The sequence below is a fragment of the Schistocerca piceifrons genome, chromosome 6, assembly GCF_021461385.2.
Source record: "Schistocerca piceifrons isolate TAMUIC-IGC-003096 chromosome 6, iqSchPice1.1, whole genome shotgun sequence".
Classification (NCBI taxonomy): domain Eukaryota; kingdom Metazoa; phylum Arthropoda; class Insecta; order Orthoptera; family Acrididae; genus Schistocerca; species Schistocerca piceifrons.
Genome location: NC_060143.1, coordinates 336,445,307 through 336,457,666, shown reverse-complemented (window position 1 = coordinate 336,457,666; position 12,360 = coordinate 336,445,307).

Genomic DNA, 12,360 nt, shown 5'->3' with positions numbered 1-12,360 from the left:
TCTGTAATTGACAACGTCGTTCAGTCTGCATGGGAATACACTGAGTTGCCTTGCATGTACCTCAAAGTGCGCTGAACGGTTTACTCCAAAGGATTTGCGTCTCTACCAGCACATTGCTCTGCCGTTATACCTGCCATAGGTTAGAAAGCGGGCAAGCCTCCGACTTGCACGTTGTGTGGTGAGGTGTGGACGCCTACGCGTAGTTTCATCGTCCTTTAGCCACTCTCCATAGATGCTCATGAGACTAACACCAGGACGGCCTATCAGTTTCGCCGTTTCCCAGATGCTTGTTCCCAGGCTCGAGACGCTAACAATATGCCCTTTGGGAACGTCATTTACACTCCTGGAAATGGAAAAAAGAACACATTGACACCGGTGTGTCAGACCCACCATACTTGCTCCGGACACTGCGAGAGGGCTGTACAAGCAATGATCACACGCACGGCACAGCGGACACACCAGGAACCGCGGTGTTGGCCGTCGAATGGCGCTAGCTGCGCAGCATTTGTGCACCGCCGCCGTCAGTGTCAGCCAGTTTGCCATGGCATACGGAGCTCCATCGCAGTCTTTAACACTGGTAGTATAGTGGGCATGCGGGAGGCCGGGTGGACGTACCGCCGAATTGCTCAACACGTGGGGCGTGAGGTCTCCACAGTACATCGATGTTGTCGCCAGTGGTCGGCGGAAGGTGCACGTGCCCGTCGACCTGGGACCGGACCGCAGCGACGCACGGATGCACGCCAAGACCGTAGGATCCTACGCAGTGCCGTAGGGGACCGCACCGCCACTTCCCAGCAAATTAGGGACACTGTTGCTCCTGGGGTATCGGCGAGGACCATTCGCAACCGTCTCCATGAAGCTGGGCTACGGTCCCGCACACCGTTAGGCCGTCTTCCGCTCACGACCCAACATCGTGCAGCCCGCCTCCAGTGGTGTCGCGACAGGCGTGAATGGAGGGACGAATGGAGACGTGTCGTCTTCAGCGATGAGAGTCGCTTCTGCCTTGGTGCCAATGATGGTCGTATGCGTGTTTGGCGCCGTGCAGGTGAGCGCCACAATCAGGACTGCATACGACCGAGGCACACAGGGCCAACACCCGGCATCATGGTGTGGGGAGCGATCTCCTACACTGGCCGTACACCACTGGTGATCGTCGAGGGGACACTGAATAGTGCACGGTACATCCAAACCGTCATCGAACCCATCGTTCTACCATTCCTAGACCGGCCAGGGAACTTGCTGTTCCAACAGGACAATGCACGTCCGCATGTATCCCGTGCCACCCAACGTGCTCTAGAAGGTGTAAGTCAACTACCCTGGCCAGCAAGATCTCCGGATCTGTCCCCCATTGAGCATGTTTGGGACTGGATGAAGCGTCGTCTCACGCGGTCTGCACGTCCAGCACGAACGCTGGTCCAACTGAGGCGCCAGGTGGAAATGGCATGGCAAGCCGTTCCACAGGACTACATCCAGCATCTCTACGATCGTCTCCATGGGAGAATAGCAGCCTGGATTGCTGCGAAAGGTGGATATACACTGTACTAGTGCCGACATTGTGCATGCTCTGTTGCCTGTGTCTATGTGCCTGTGGTTCTGTCAGTGTGATCATGTGATGTATCTGACCCCAGGAATGTGTCAATAAAGTTTCCCCTTCCTGGGACAATGAATTCACGGTGTTCTTATTTCAATTTCCAGGAGTGCATGTCAGTGTATTTATTCATCTGCGCCCGTTTCGTCACTAGAACGTTTCTTCATTTGTTTAATGCTTCCGTTACCGTGTCACATCCCAACAGCGACATCAGGCGATACTCAAAGTCGTGTGGGCAGTGGTCCTATCGTTTTGGCTCATCAGCGTTTACATTAAGCAAGACATTGTTAGGATCAATATTGTTTTTAAATTTGAAGTATAATGGCGCAATATGCAAGTTCAAAATGCTGCGATTAGGTGAAAGAGTGTACGTACGTATCTCAGACCGCATAAGAGGTTCCAGTCAATTGAGACGCAGCACGTACTGAAAAATATTCATACCACTTTAAAATGTAATTTTTGCCAGCTGATGACGCTGTTTCGAAACGAGCCGTAACAGAATAAACAATTATTTGCTGTCAGATATTTCTGGAATACAGTACATCTTTTTTACAACAACTGAAACACCGTTAACTGATGCAAACGGCTGATGACCTCAACTAAGCAATACTCCTTCCAATAAAATTGGTCTACAAATCGTATATAGAGAGGTCAAAAGATAGGGCCTCACTTGAGAAAATACAATTTACTACCTTGTTCTTCCAATCACGAAGTTCACTTTTTTTTCTGTAAAGTGGTCGTGTCTGGTGGACTTGAGTGTCGAGCTCCGTCTGTGAACCGACTTGACTTGATCTTTGGAAGTGAGTTGCAGCATGAGCGCATTATTTACAACTCTCTAACGATAAGTAGCAGGAGTATACCAATAATGGTCTTAGAAAGTGCTTTTCACTTTGTATAATTCCAAAGATAGCCTGCGTTGAAGGCTAACAATAGGCGTGTTACAGATATTGCTTGTTCACGAAGCAATGATGTTGGCTACTCAGTGTTAATGATCGGCCAAAATTTTAGACTTCATCGATGAACCAATAATTCTCTGCAGCTTCCTGCTCTGAGCTATTCCAACCAAATGTGATACAACATCACTTGGCTTTAAATGCTTACTATGAACCTTTTTAGATTATGAGCTACCAAGATCACAAAAGGTCAAAAAGTGTCCATTGTTACTCACAGCTTCCCATACATGTTGACAAAATATACACATATATCAAGATCTAAACATGATTCGCATGCATATGAGATCACAGAGCTTGCACGTTGTGGAGAGACACATTTCTTTATTATGAAATTCTGGACCACTAACTAAATTGACCTTGAACATACGCTAATGATAAATTAGCTTACAATTGAGTTATAGTTAATGTACCCAATATTACTTATATCTTGCTTGTTGATTAAACAAAAACGTCGCGAGACCCGAGTTAAAAGAAACTGGTTTAGCTGAAAGAGAGAAGTGATAGGCATTTAATTAGAGATATTACGTGTCCCATCCAAGTTATTTCTCTAGCAGTCATGGTGGTCCTCTAAATGCTTTTTTTTTAATTAGCAACACTGAGTTTTGCCCGTTTATATTAGAAAATCAATGTTACTCTGGTATTTTAATGGAATACACAATGTCTGCAAACCATGTCATTTATATTACTCGGCTACGGACCATAAAACTTGAAATGATGCTGCAGAGCTGCACCTCTAGAACAGACGATGAGGAGAAATACTTAATAGGTAAGTACCATACGACACTCGTGAAACGGGGCTCAAAAGACTTACCAGTAATCACTAAACGTTTGGCAGATCAGAATATTCCTATGAATGCCTGTCTGATGATGACATGATACAGTTATCGAAGATGAATCACTAGCTCTGAGCAGTCGCAACTGCTACATGCATAGCGGTGCACAGGCACACATACGTCACACAGAAATGCAGCACTTGACAGTTCAGTAGTCACTACGATGACTTGCCACAGGTAGACCAGTAAATTAGGCACCCATTTCAAAACAGCCTCCTAGACGCTCCAGATGTTCGGTACAGAACCGTTACATTCATCTATCACTGTCGCTACAATGGATGTTACGTGGTGAATCACTGTAGCAAAACGAGTAGCTTCTTCCACAGTGCGCCAACACAGTTTTAATTCCAAATCTAGAGACTATAAAGTGTTCTCCACAATCATCTACGTCTGATATGTTGTGGAACCACGGGTCATTCATCTGGCAGACGCTCCAACCCAATACGTATCTTTACGTCGAAGGCAAGGATATGTCCTGGTCCTTCAAACCCCAAATCCTTGGCTCAGTGCCTGCTCAGTAGCTTCACAATGTATATACTACTGGTTCCATCAACAAGTCCAGTCAAATAAGCAGAAATGCTGCGAACACTTTCAATATAACAGCAAGATTCATCACTCCAGAGTTAGGACGCTGATTTAAACATGAATAACAGCAACGAATGCTCAGACATCAATGTGAGCAGAATGTATCAACTTGCTGTACTACAGATCAACAATATACTTGTTTGTCTAGAGGCGTTTGTATGTGTGTGTGTGTGTGTGTGTGTGTGTGGGTGTGTGTGTGTGTGTGTGTGTGTGTGTGTTTTGTGTTTCTGGACAAAATTTAAAATTTAAGCACTGTACACCTTTGAATTATCACAGTCACACTGGAACTGCTGCTTACTTCATTAATGTATTCCACATAGAAAAAAAGCCACTGCACTATGCTTAGACTGTGATAAGTTGTAGTAACTCTTATCGTAGCAGAGAACTAAAGGAGCACGTTGCAATAAATCCAGAACTTCAAATGTTTGCTACTTTTGTGACAACCACTGCTAAGTATGGCGATCCAGGTGTGAATGCAGCACTACAGTGCAGAGGTGCTGGAGTGGCGGGATGTAGATGCGGAAGTGCTGGTCGGGGGTTGTTAAGGAGACTCCGCTGCTATATACAACATATTTCATTCGTCTTGGATTACAACTTCTGAGCGCTGTGGCAGCCCTGTACATGCCTGCCCTCTGCTGGTGCGAGGTGCGTGGTCCATGGGCGACGCCGATGACGTCGGAAAGCCGCTGCTGTGTGATAGTCGATTGGCATCCACATGGTGCTTTGCTGACACTTGTTACCTTATTCAGCAGTGCTTGCGACACTACGCGAGCCTGAGTGAGAGGTACCAGCAATATGTACATCTGCTGGATTCTCGTAGGGGGCCACAGCTTCTGACTTAGGAGTTCGTTCTGCTGTGGGCGGATGGCGCCAGTACCGTTGTGACTGGGACCACTGCCCTCAATGCAGAAATTGGATGCTGCTGTGGCCCATAACGGATGATTCTCTGATATTGCCTAAGTCCGCGGCGGTGGACTTGTGATCGTGAACTGGTCTGGTGGGGCTGTCTGCTCACACTGGGATTCGCTGTTGGTTGGCCCATAGCAAGCTGGAAACTGACGTGGACCCAAGTCATGGAGGGTGCTCCCGGACTGCAAATGGCTCTGAGCACTATGGGACTCAACTGCTGAGGTCATAAGTCCCCTAGAACTTAGAACTACTTAAACCTAACTAACCTAAGGACAACACACACATCCATGCATGAGGCAGGATTCGAACCTGCGACCGTAGCGGTCGCGCGGTTCCAGACTGTAGCGCCAGAACCGCTCGGCACCAGCGGCCGGCCCGGACTGCACATAACTCTGTTACAATTAGAATGTATTTATAGCGATTAGTAGCACTGCTTCCAAGCACGTACAGGTAAACAACGTCTTGGAGCCCCAGCGGTGTAGGAATACACCACACGGCTGGGTTTAGAATGAAATTCTCACTCTGTAGCTGAGTGTGCGCTCATATGAAACTTCCTGGCAGATTAAAACTGTGTGACGGACTGAGAGTCGAACTCGAGACCTTTGTCTTTCGCGAGGTCCCGAGTTGAACTCCCGGTCCGGCAAACGGTTCACAACACACGCCTGTTTGTCGCTGCAGACCCCTTCTGCGATGTCGCGAAGATTGCTCACCTCAATCTTGCCATCTCACGGTGTACCGACTCGCTCGTGAAATTACATACCAGGGACTCTGTGCCTGTCTGCGTACCTCGCACACGGCTGCCATGGCGCTGCTTCAAATTACTAGCGCCCAAAATTTAGCGATAGCGTTACCTAAGTTAATTTTGTTTGTCATCAAAGTACTTTTCGTCACCCTGAGTGTTTTAGAGTTTATAAATAGAACTATATAGTTGTGAAAAATGATGCCCCTGAGTAATGCACATCCTCCTTTACCACAAGAATGACTGCACAAAACTGAAAAATAAGATGATCTGCAACTATTACGCATTTTCTTTTTCTAGCATTTAACTGAGACGTACTTCTGTCCGTTTGCTTGCGTCTTCAGTTGACTCCGCTAGTATTACGAAATGATAGTACGGCATTGATAACCGGGAGTCGCCACCTGGGCAACTGCGGCCGCTGAGGTGCTAGTCTTTCCGACTGCTGTCGCATTGAGAGACTTCCGTGTCGATTATGACGAAATGACGATGAGAACAACACAACACCAAGTCTCCGAAGGGAGAAAATCTCGAAGCCGGCCGGTAATCGAACCTGTGCCCACTGCATAGCAGTCAGGCGCGCTGACCGCAGAACCCATGCGCCCGACCGATGAAGTTATTGCTCTATACGACGGCTGTTAACCAGATGGTCTTGCAATACGGTGGACGGCTATGTTGGAGTGTAAATATTTTTTGTAATGGAAGAACTCAATTCATATTTAATTTTCTTCTGAGGTAATACTTATTGTCTCGATATAAAAATTATGTGGGCTATAGTGTTGTTAGGTTATAACTGATAAAACTGTGCACGCTGCAGTTACTGAAATTACGTTAGCACTAAATGATATGTGTATTCAGTACAGTGGGTTTATTCACACAAGAATTTAGATCATATCACTCCCATCAAAATACAATTGACCGGTCATAAATTTTTATAGTGTTCTTCTGTCGTAGAAAGTGTTGATTCAACAGCGTCCTTGCGTAGTCGCGAACCGCACATAATCGTTTCAGTTAACTTGGAATGTTCTCTACCGCATTTTTTTCATGGACTAGATTCTGAAACTCAACCTCAATTTCTTAAATTCCCGTTATTATAAACTGTTTTTCCTTGTGAATTCTTTTCTTACTGTCACAGATGTTACTTATACAGCTATGGATGAAATCGTAGAACATGACTAATACCTATGGATTGAGCCTTCAGATGGGCCAGACACAAATCCTGTAATCAGTATACCTTACTACGAACGCTTATGTGCGTGTTGTGTGCTGTATGGTTTTTCCCCACAAGCACTGTTCAGAATACATCGCTAGTACAGATAGATATCGTTTCAAAATAACATGATTTTGCACATGTGTGTCATAGGCATTCTGCTTGTTTGTGATGCCTCTGTTTTCCGTTTAAGAAGAGAGGAGATAGCAAGCAATGCTCTTTCGGTATTGTCCTGTAGTGTATCACACTGCCAAGTCTTTATCAACACATTAAGTGCCTTTCACCGGTGTAGTAACTATAATTAGATCAAGGTTGTACTTACTGTGTGAAAGGTAACTTTTCCTCATCTTATGAATTTCAATTTGCATCCAGAGTAGCACCAATTGAGAATCATTACTTTTGATGGTAAAATAAAACTATTGTTGATGTTCATCTTATATCTTCCATTCAAGACGCTGTCCATTCCGTTCAACTGCCCTTTCAAGTACTTTCTTGTCTCTGACATAATTACAATGTCATCGGCAGACCTTCAGGTTTTTATTTCAGAACTTTAATTCCTACTCCAATTTCTTTTTAGTTTTCTGTACCGGTATCTCATTGCTCAGATTGAATAATATCGGGGACATGTTACAACAATTTCTCATTTCCTTTGCTTCCCATGCGAACCCCCCACCCCCCACCTCCCACCCCGATCCTTATAACTACCATGTGGTTTGTGATTTCTATACAAGTCGTAAATAACATTTCGCTCTCAATATTTTACGCCTTCCACCTTCAGAATTTCAACGAGAGTATTCCAGTCAATATTGTCAAAAGCTTTCTCTAAAGTTACAAATGCTACAAACGTAGGTCTGCCTTTCCTAAGCCTATCTTCATCTACATCTACGTGATAACTATTCACAATAAAGTTCCTGGCAGAGGATTGGCATTCTAAAAGAAATCATAGCGTCAGTGTTGCCTCACATGTTTCTACATTTCTCCAGACTCGAAACCGATCTTTCCCAACGTGCACTTATACCAGATTTTGCATTCTTCTGTAAAGAATTTATGTTAGTGTTTATTTTATTTATCGTACGGAATTACACAAACAAAATTACCAAACTACTACGTAAACATTTGAGTACAGCTCTCCAGCATAATATAACAGATATAACAACAGCTATAAATGGATATCAAGGATTTTTATGTATTTCATAACATGGAAAGAAGTATTAAAATAACGTAACTGACAATAGTCTGAAATGCATCTGTTACAATGGGAATGACATGCGAACGTGTATTTTATCTCGTCGCTTATGCCCTTTGCCCTGTACTGAACTTTTCTGACTGCGAGAATGTAAACTGTCAATAATTTCAAACCAAAAAGTACATCACAAAAAACTGAATCTGATGCAACTCTGTTGATTTGAAATTTGCCTGGTAATAAAAGAAAACTTGATCAATTTGAAAATGATGGTCCCTGTGCTTAATGAATGCTATCCTTCAAATCATAAAATTATTACCTTTATCTGCTCAATGGTAACTCTCTTCACACTGTTCTCTGTTAGTACTTTAAATTGTGTAGTTGGCGTACAGCCATTGTGCATAACTGTTGATTAGGATATTATATCGAATATGACTATGATAATAACTTCTTGAGCAAAATAGTTAATCAAAAACGACATGGATCTGGGAACTGGTACTGACTCGTGGTAAGTAATAATATGGCACTAACTATAAGACTTGTATTCTGACTCTTTGAAAATTAATATTGCTCACAATTAACACACAGTAAACTGTTTATACAATAACAATTAGCTTTACACTGTCATTGGATGTGATTCTCTCAATCATCACTTATGAATACGCGCATTGCATTGGTAACAAAACAACCTTCCTTACCATACCTTAATTATTTCCAGTATGGTATCTTGCAAATAAAAATATAGTTACTGCCAGTAGTGAATAAGTGTATGTTCAGCACACATCAGATACAATACTTATATACGTTTGAGAGTCCTCCATACATCCATACACCTCTCTATCTAAAGTTACTCTAAAAAATTACCTGTAGCACACTGTTGAGCAGCGATGTTACAACACAACCGATATTACATCTGATCATCCTGATTAAATATAAAATTTTCTTACAAAATTTTTCCTTTTGTACATACCTCTCAATACCTCCTCAATAATTTGGAAGGGTTACTATGGCAATTGGCCATAATAACACAACAAATTCTTAACATTACGTAAGTACAGTGTTATTACAAATGATTGAAGTGATTTCACAGCTCTACAATAACTTTATTATTTGAGATATTTTCACAATGCTTTGCACACACATACAAAAACTCAAAAAGATTTTTTAGGCATTCACAAATGTTCGATATGTGCCCCTTTAGTGATTCGGGAGACATCAAGCCGATAATCAAGTTCCTCCCACACTCGGCGCAGCATGTCACCATCAACTAGTTCGAAAGCATCGTTGATGCGAGCTCGCAGTTTTGGCACGTTTTTTGGTAGAGGAGGTTTAAACACTGAATCTTTCACGTAACGCCACAGAAAGAAATCGCATGGGGTTAAGTCGGGAGAGCGTGGAGGCCATGACATGAATTGCTGATCATGACCTCCACCACGACCGATCCATCGGTTTTCCAATCTCCTGTTTAAGAAATGCCGAACATCATGATGGAAGTGCGGTGGAGCACCATCCTGTTGAAAGATGAAGTCGGCGCTGTCGGTCTCCAGTTGTGGCATGAGCCAATTTTCCAGCATGTCCAGATACACGTGTCCTGTAACGTTTTTTTCGCAGAAGAAAACGGGGCCGTAAACCTTAAACCGTGAGATTGCACAAAACACGTTAACTTTTGGTGAATTGCGAATTTGCTGCAGGAATGCGTGAGGATTCTCTACCGCCCAGATTCGCACATTGTGTCTGTTCACTTCACCATTAAGAAAAAATGTTGCTTCATCACTGAAAACAAGTTTCGCACTGAACGCATCCTATTCCATGAGCTGTTGCAACCGCGCCGAAAATTCAAAGCGTTTGACTTTGTCATCGGGTGTCAGGGCTTGTAGCAATTGTAAACGGTAAGGCTTCTGCTTCAGCCTTTTCCGTAAGATTTTCCAAACCGTCGGCTGTGGTACGTTTAGCTCCCTGCTTGCTTTATTCGCCGACTTCCGCGGAAACTTGGCCGCACGCGTTCAACCGTTTCTTCGCTCACTGCAGGCCGACCCGTTGATTTCCCCTCACAGAGGCATCCAGAAGCTTTAAACTGCGCATACCATCGCCGAATGGAGATAGCAGTTGGTGGATCTTTGTTGAACTTCGTCCTGAAGTGTCGTTGCACTGTTAGGACTGACTGATGTGAGTGCATTTCAAGCACGACATACGCTTTCTCGGCTCCTGTCGCCATTTTGTTTCACTGCGCTCTCGAGCGCTCTGACGGCAGAAACCTGAAGTGCGGCTTCAGCTGAACAAAACTTTATGAGTTTTTCTACGTATCTGTAGTGTGTCGTGACCATATGTCAATAAATGGAGCTACAGTGAATTTATGAAACCGCTTCAATCATTTGTAATAGCCCTGTATAGGATGATAAAAGTTCGGAAACGTAGCATAAAGAGTTAATTAATAAAGAAACACAAATCTTTGTGAGCATCTGACTGTGTGAATAACGTAAAGGTATCATGGGTAACTGGTGAAGTATTTTCTTTAACCTTCTGACTTCTGTGGTTAGGAATGATCAATGTACAAATAGTGAGGTACGATAGTGTTCAGGTGCACCATGGAACTTTAAAATGTAGCCTAACATCTAAGAACTCGCTCTTTACAAAGTACATGGGAATTAAAACAACCTGAGTTTTATAATACAGAGTCATAAAGAAACATTACTACGTAATCACAAACTTGTTAAGAAATGTAGTGCTTATGTGCACTAGTATGTGAGATCAAGTACCCAGCTATAACGCTAATTTTCACAGTTATCACTAACTATACGCACTGTTACACAAGGCATAACGCAACTATATCATGAGTATAAAATATAAAGAGTGAAAAAGGTGAGGATAATATCATGTCTGAGGTAAAGGTACGGTCTGGATGGTCTGCAAATCGAGGATCCATAGACAATTGCTCATATTTCTTCATTAGAGGACAATATTTTCAAGTACTGTTGTCTTGAATATTTTTTAACATCTCTATATATGTCAAAGTAGTGAGATTTGGCATTGAGGAGACTCATTTGTGGCAGTGGTAGATGTGTTACCCAAGGACAACTCAGCCAATTATATATTAAATGCTGATAGTACGACGTGAGCGCAATGAATCGTGTCATTACAGCTCTCCATTTGTAGTGTATTATCGTCGACATCGGTAAGCTTGCATATATTTATGCTGTTGCAGATGGGAAAACAACTGTATGTTTCGTAGCAATCTCTGTGGATAAGACAGAGAAGGATAATATCATCAAGAGAAAATGGGATTTAAAGAGGAATTACAAGATTTAAGATTGTAAAGTATAACAATGGAGGATATAAACACAAAATCCTAAAGTTATGCAGGTAACAACTGCATTATTTATGGCAGTGCCATCAATATATAAACGAGAAAATGTGTTCACAGTCCAGTATCTAACAATATGGTATGTAGAATAAGTTTTAGACTCATGGTTGGGCTATTCTAGTAGTAAGTGTACTCTGACCACAATCTGTTGGTTATGAACTGTAGATTAAAACTAAAGAAACTGCAAAAAGCTGGGAATTTATGGAGATGGGACCTGGATAAACTGACAGAACCAGAGGTTGTAGAGAGTTTCAGAGAGAGCATTAGGAAACGATTGACAAGAATGGGGGTAAGAAATACAGTAGAAAAAGAATGGGTAGCTTTGAGAGATGAAATAGTGAAGGCAGCAGAGGATCAAGTAGGTAAAAAGACGAGGGCTAGTAGAAATCCTCGGGTAACAGAAAAGATACAGAATTTAATTGATGAAAGGATAAAATACAAAAATGCAGTAAATGAAGCAGGCAAAAAGGAATACAAACGTCTCAAAAATGAGATCGTCAGGAAGTGCAAAATGGCTAAGCAGGGATGGCTGGAGGACAAATGTAACGATGTAGCGGTTTAACTCACTAGGGGTAAGATAGATACTGCCTACAGGAAAATTAAAGAGACCTTTAGAGAAAAGAGAACCACTTGCATGAATATCAAGAGCTCAGATGGAAACCCAGTTCTAAACAAAGAAGGGAAAGCTGAAGGGTGCAAGATACATGTAGAGGGCCTATACAAGGGCGATGTTCTTGAGGACAATATTATGGAAATGGAAGAGGATGTAGATGAAGATGAAATGGGAGATACGATACTGTGTGAAGAGTTTGACAGAGCACTAAAAGACCTAAGTCGAAATAAGGCCCGGGAGCAGACAACATTCCATTAGATCTACTGATAGTCTTGGGAGAGACAGCCCTGACAAAACTCTACCATCTTGGGAGTAAGATGTCTGAGACAGGTGAGATACCCTCAGTCTTCAAGAAGATTATAATAATTCCAATTCCAAGGAAAGCAGGT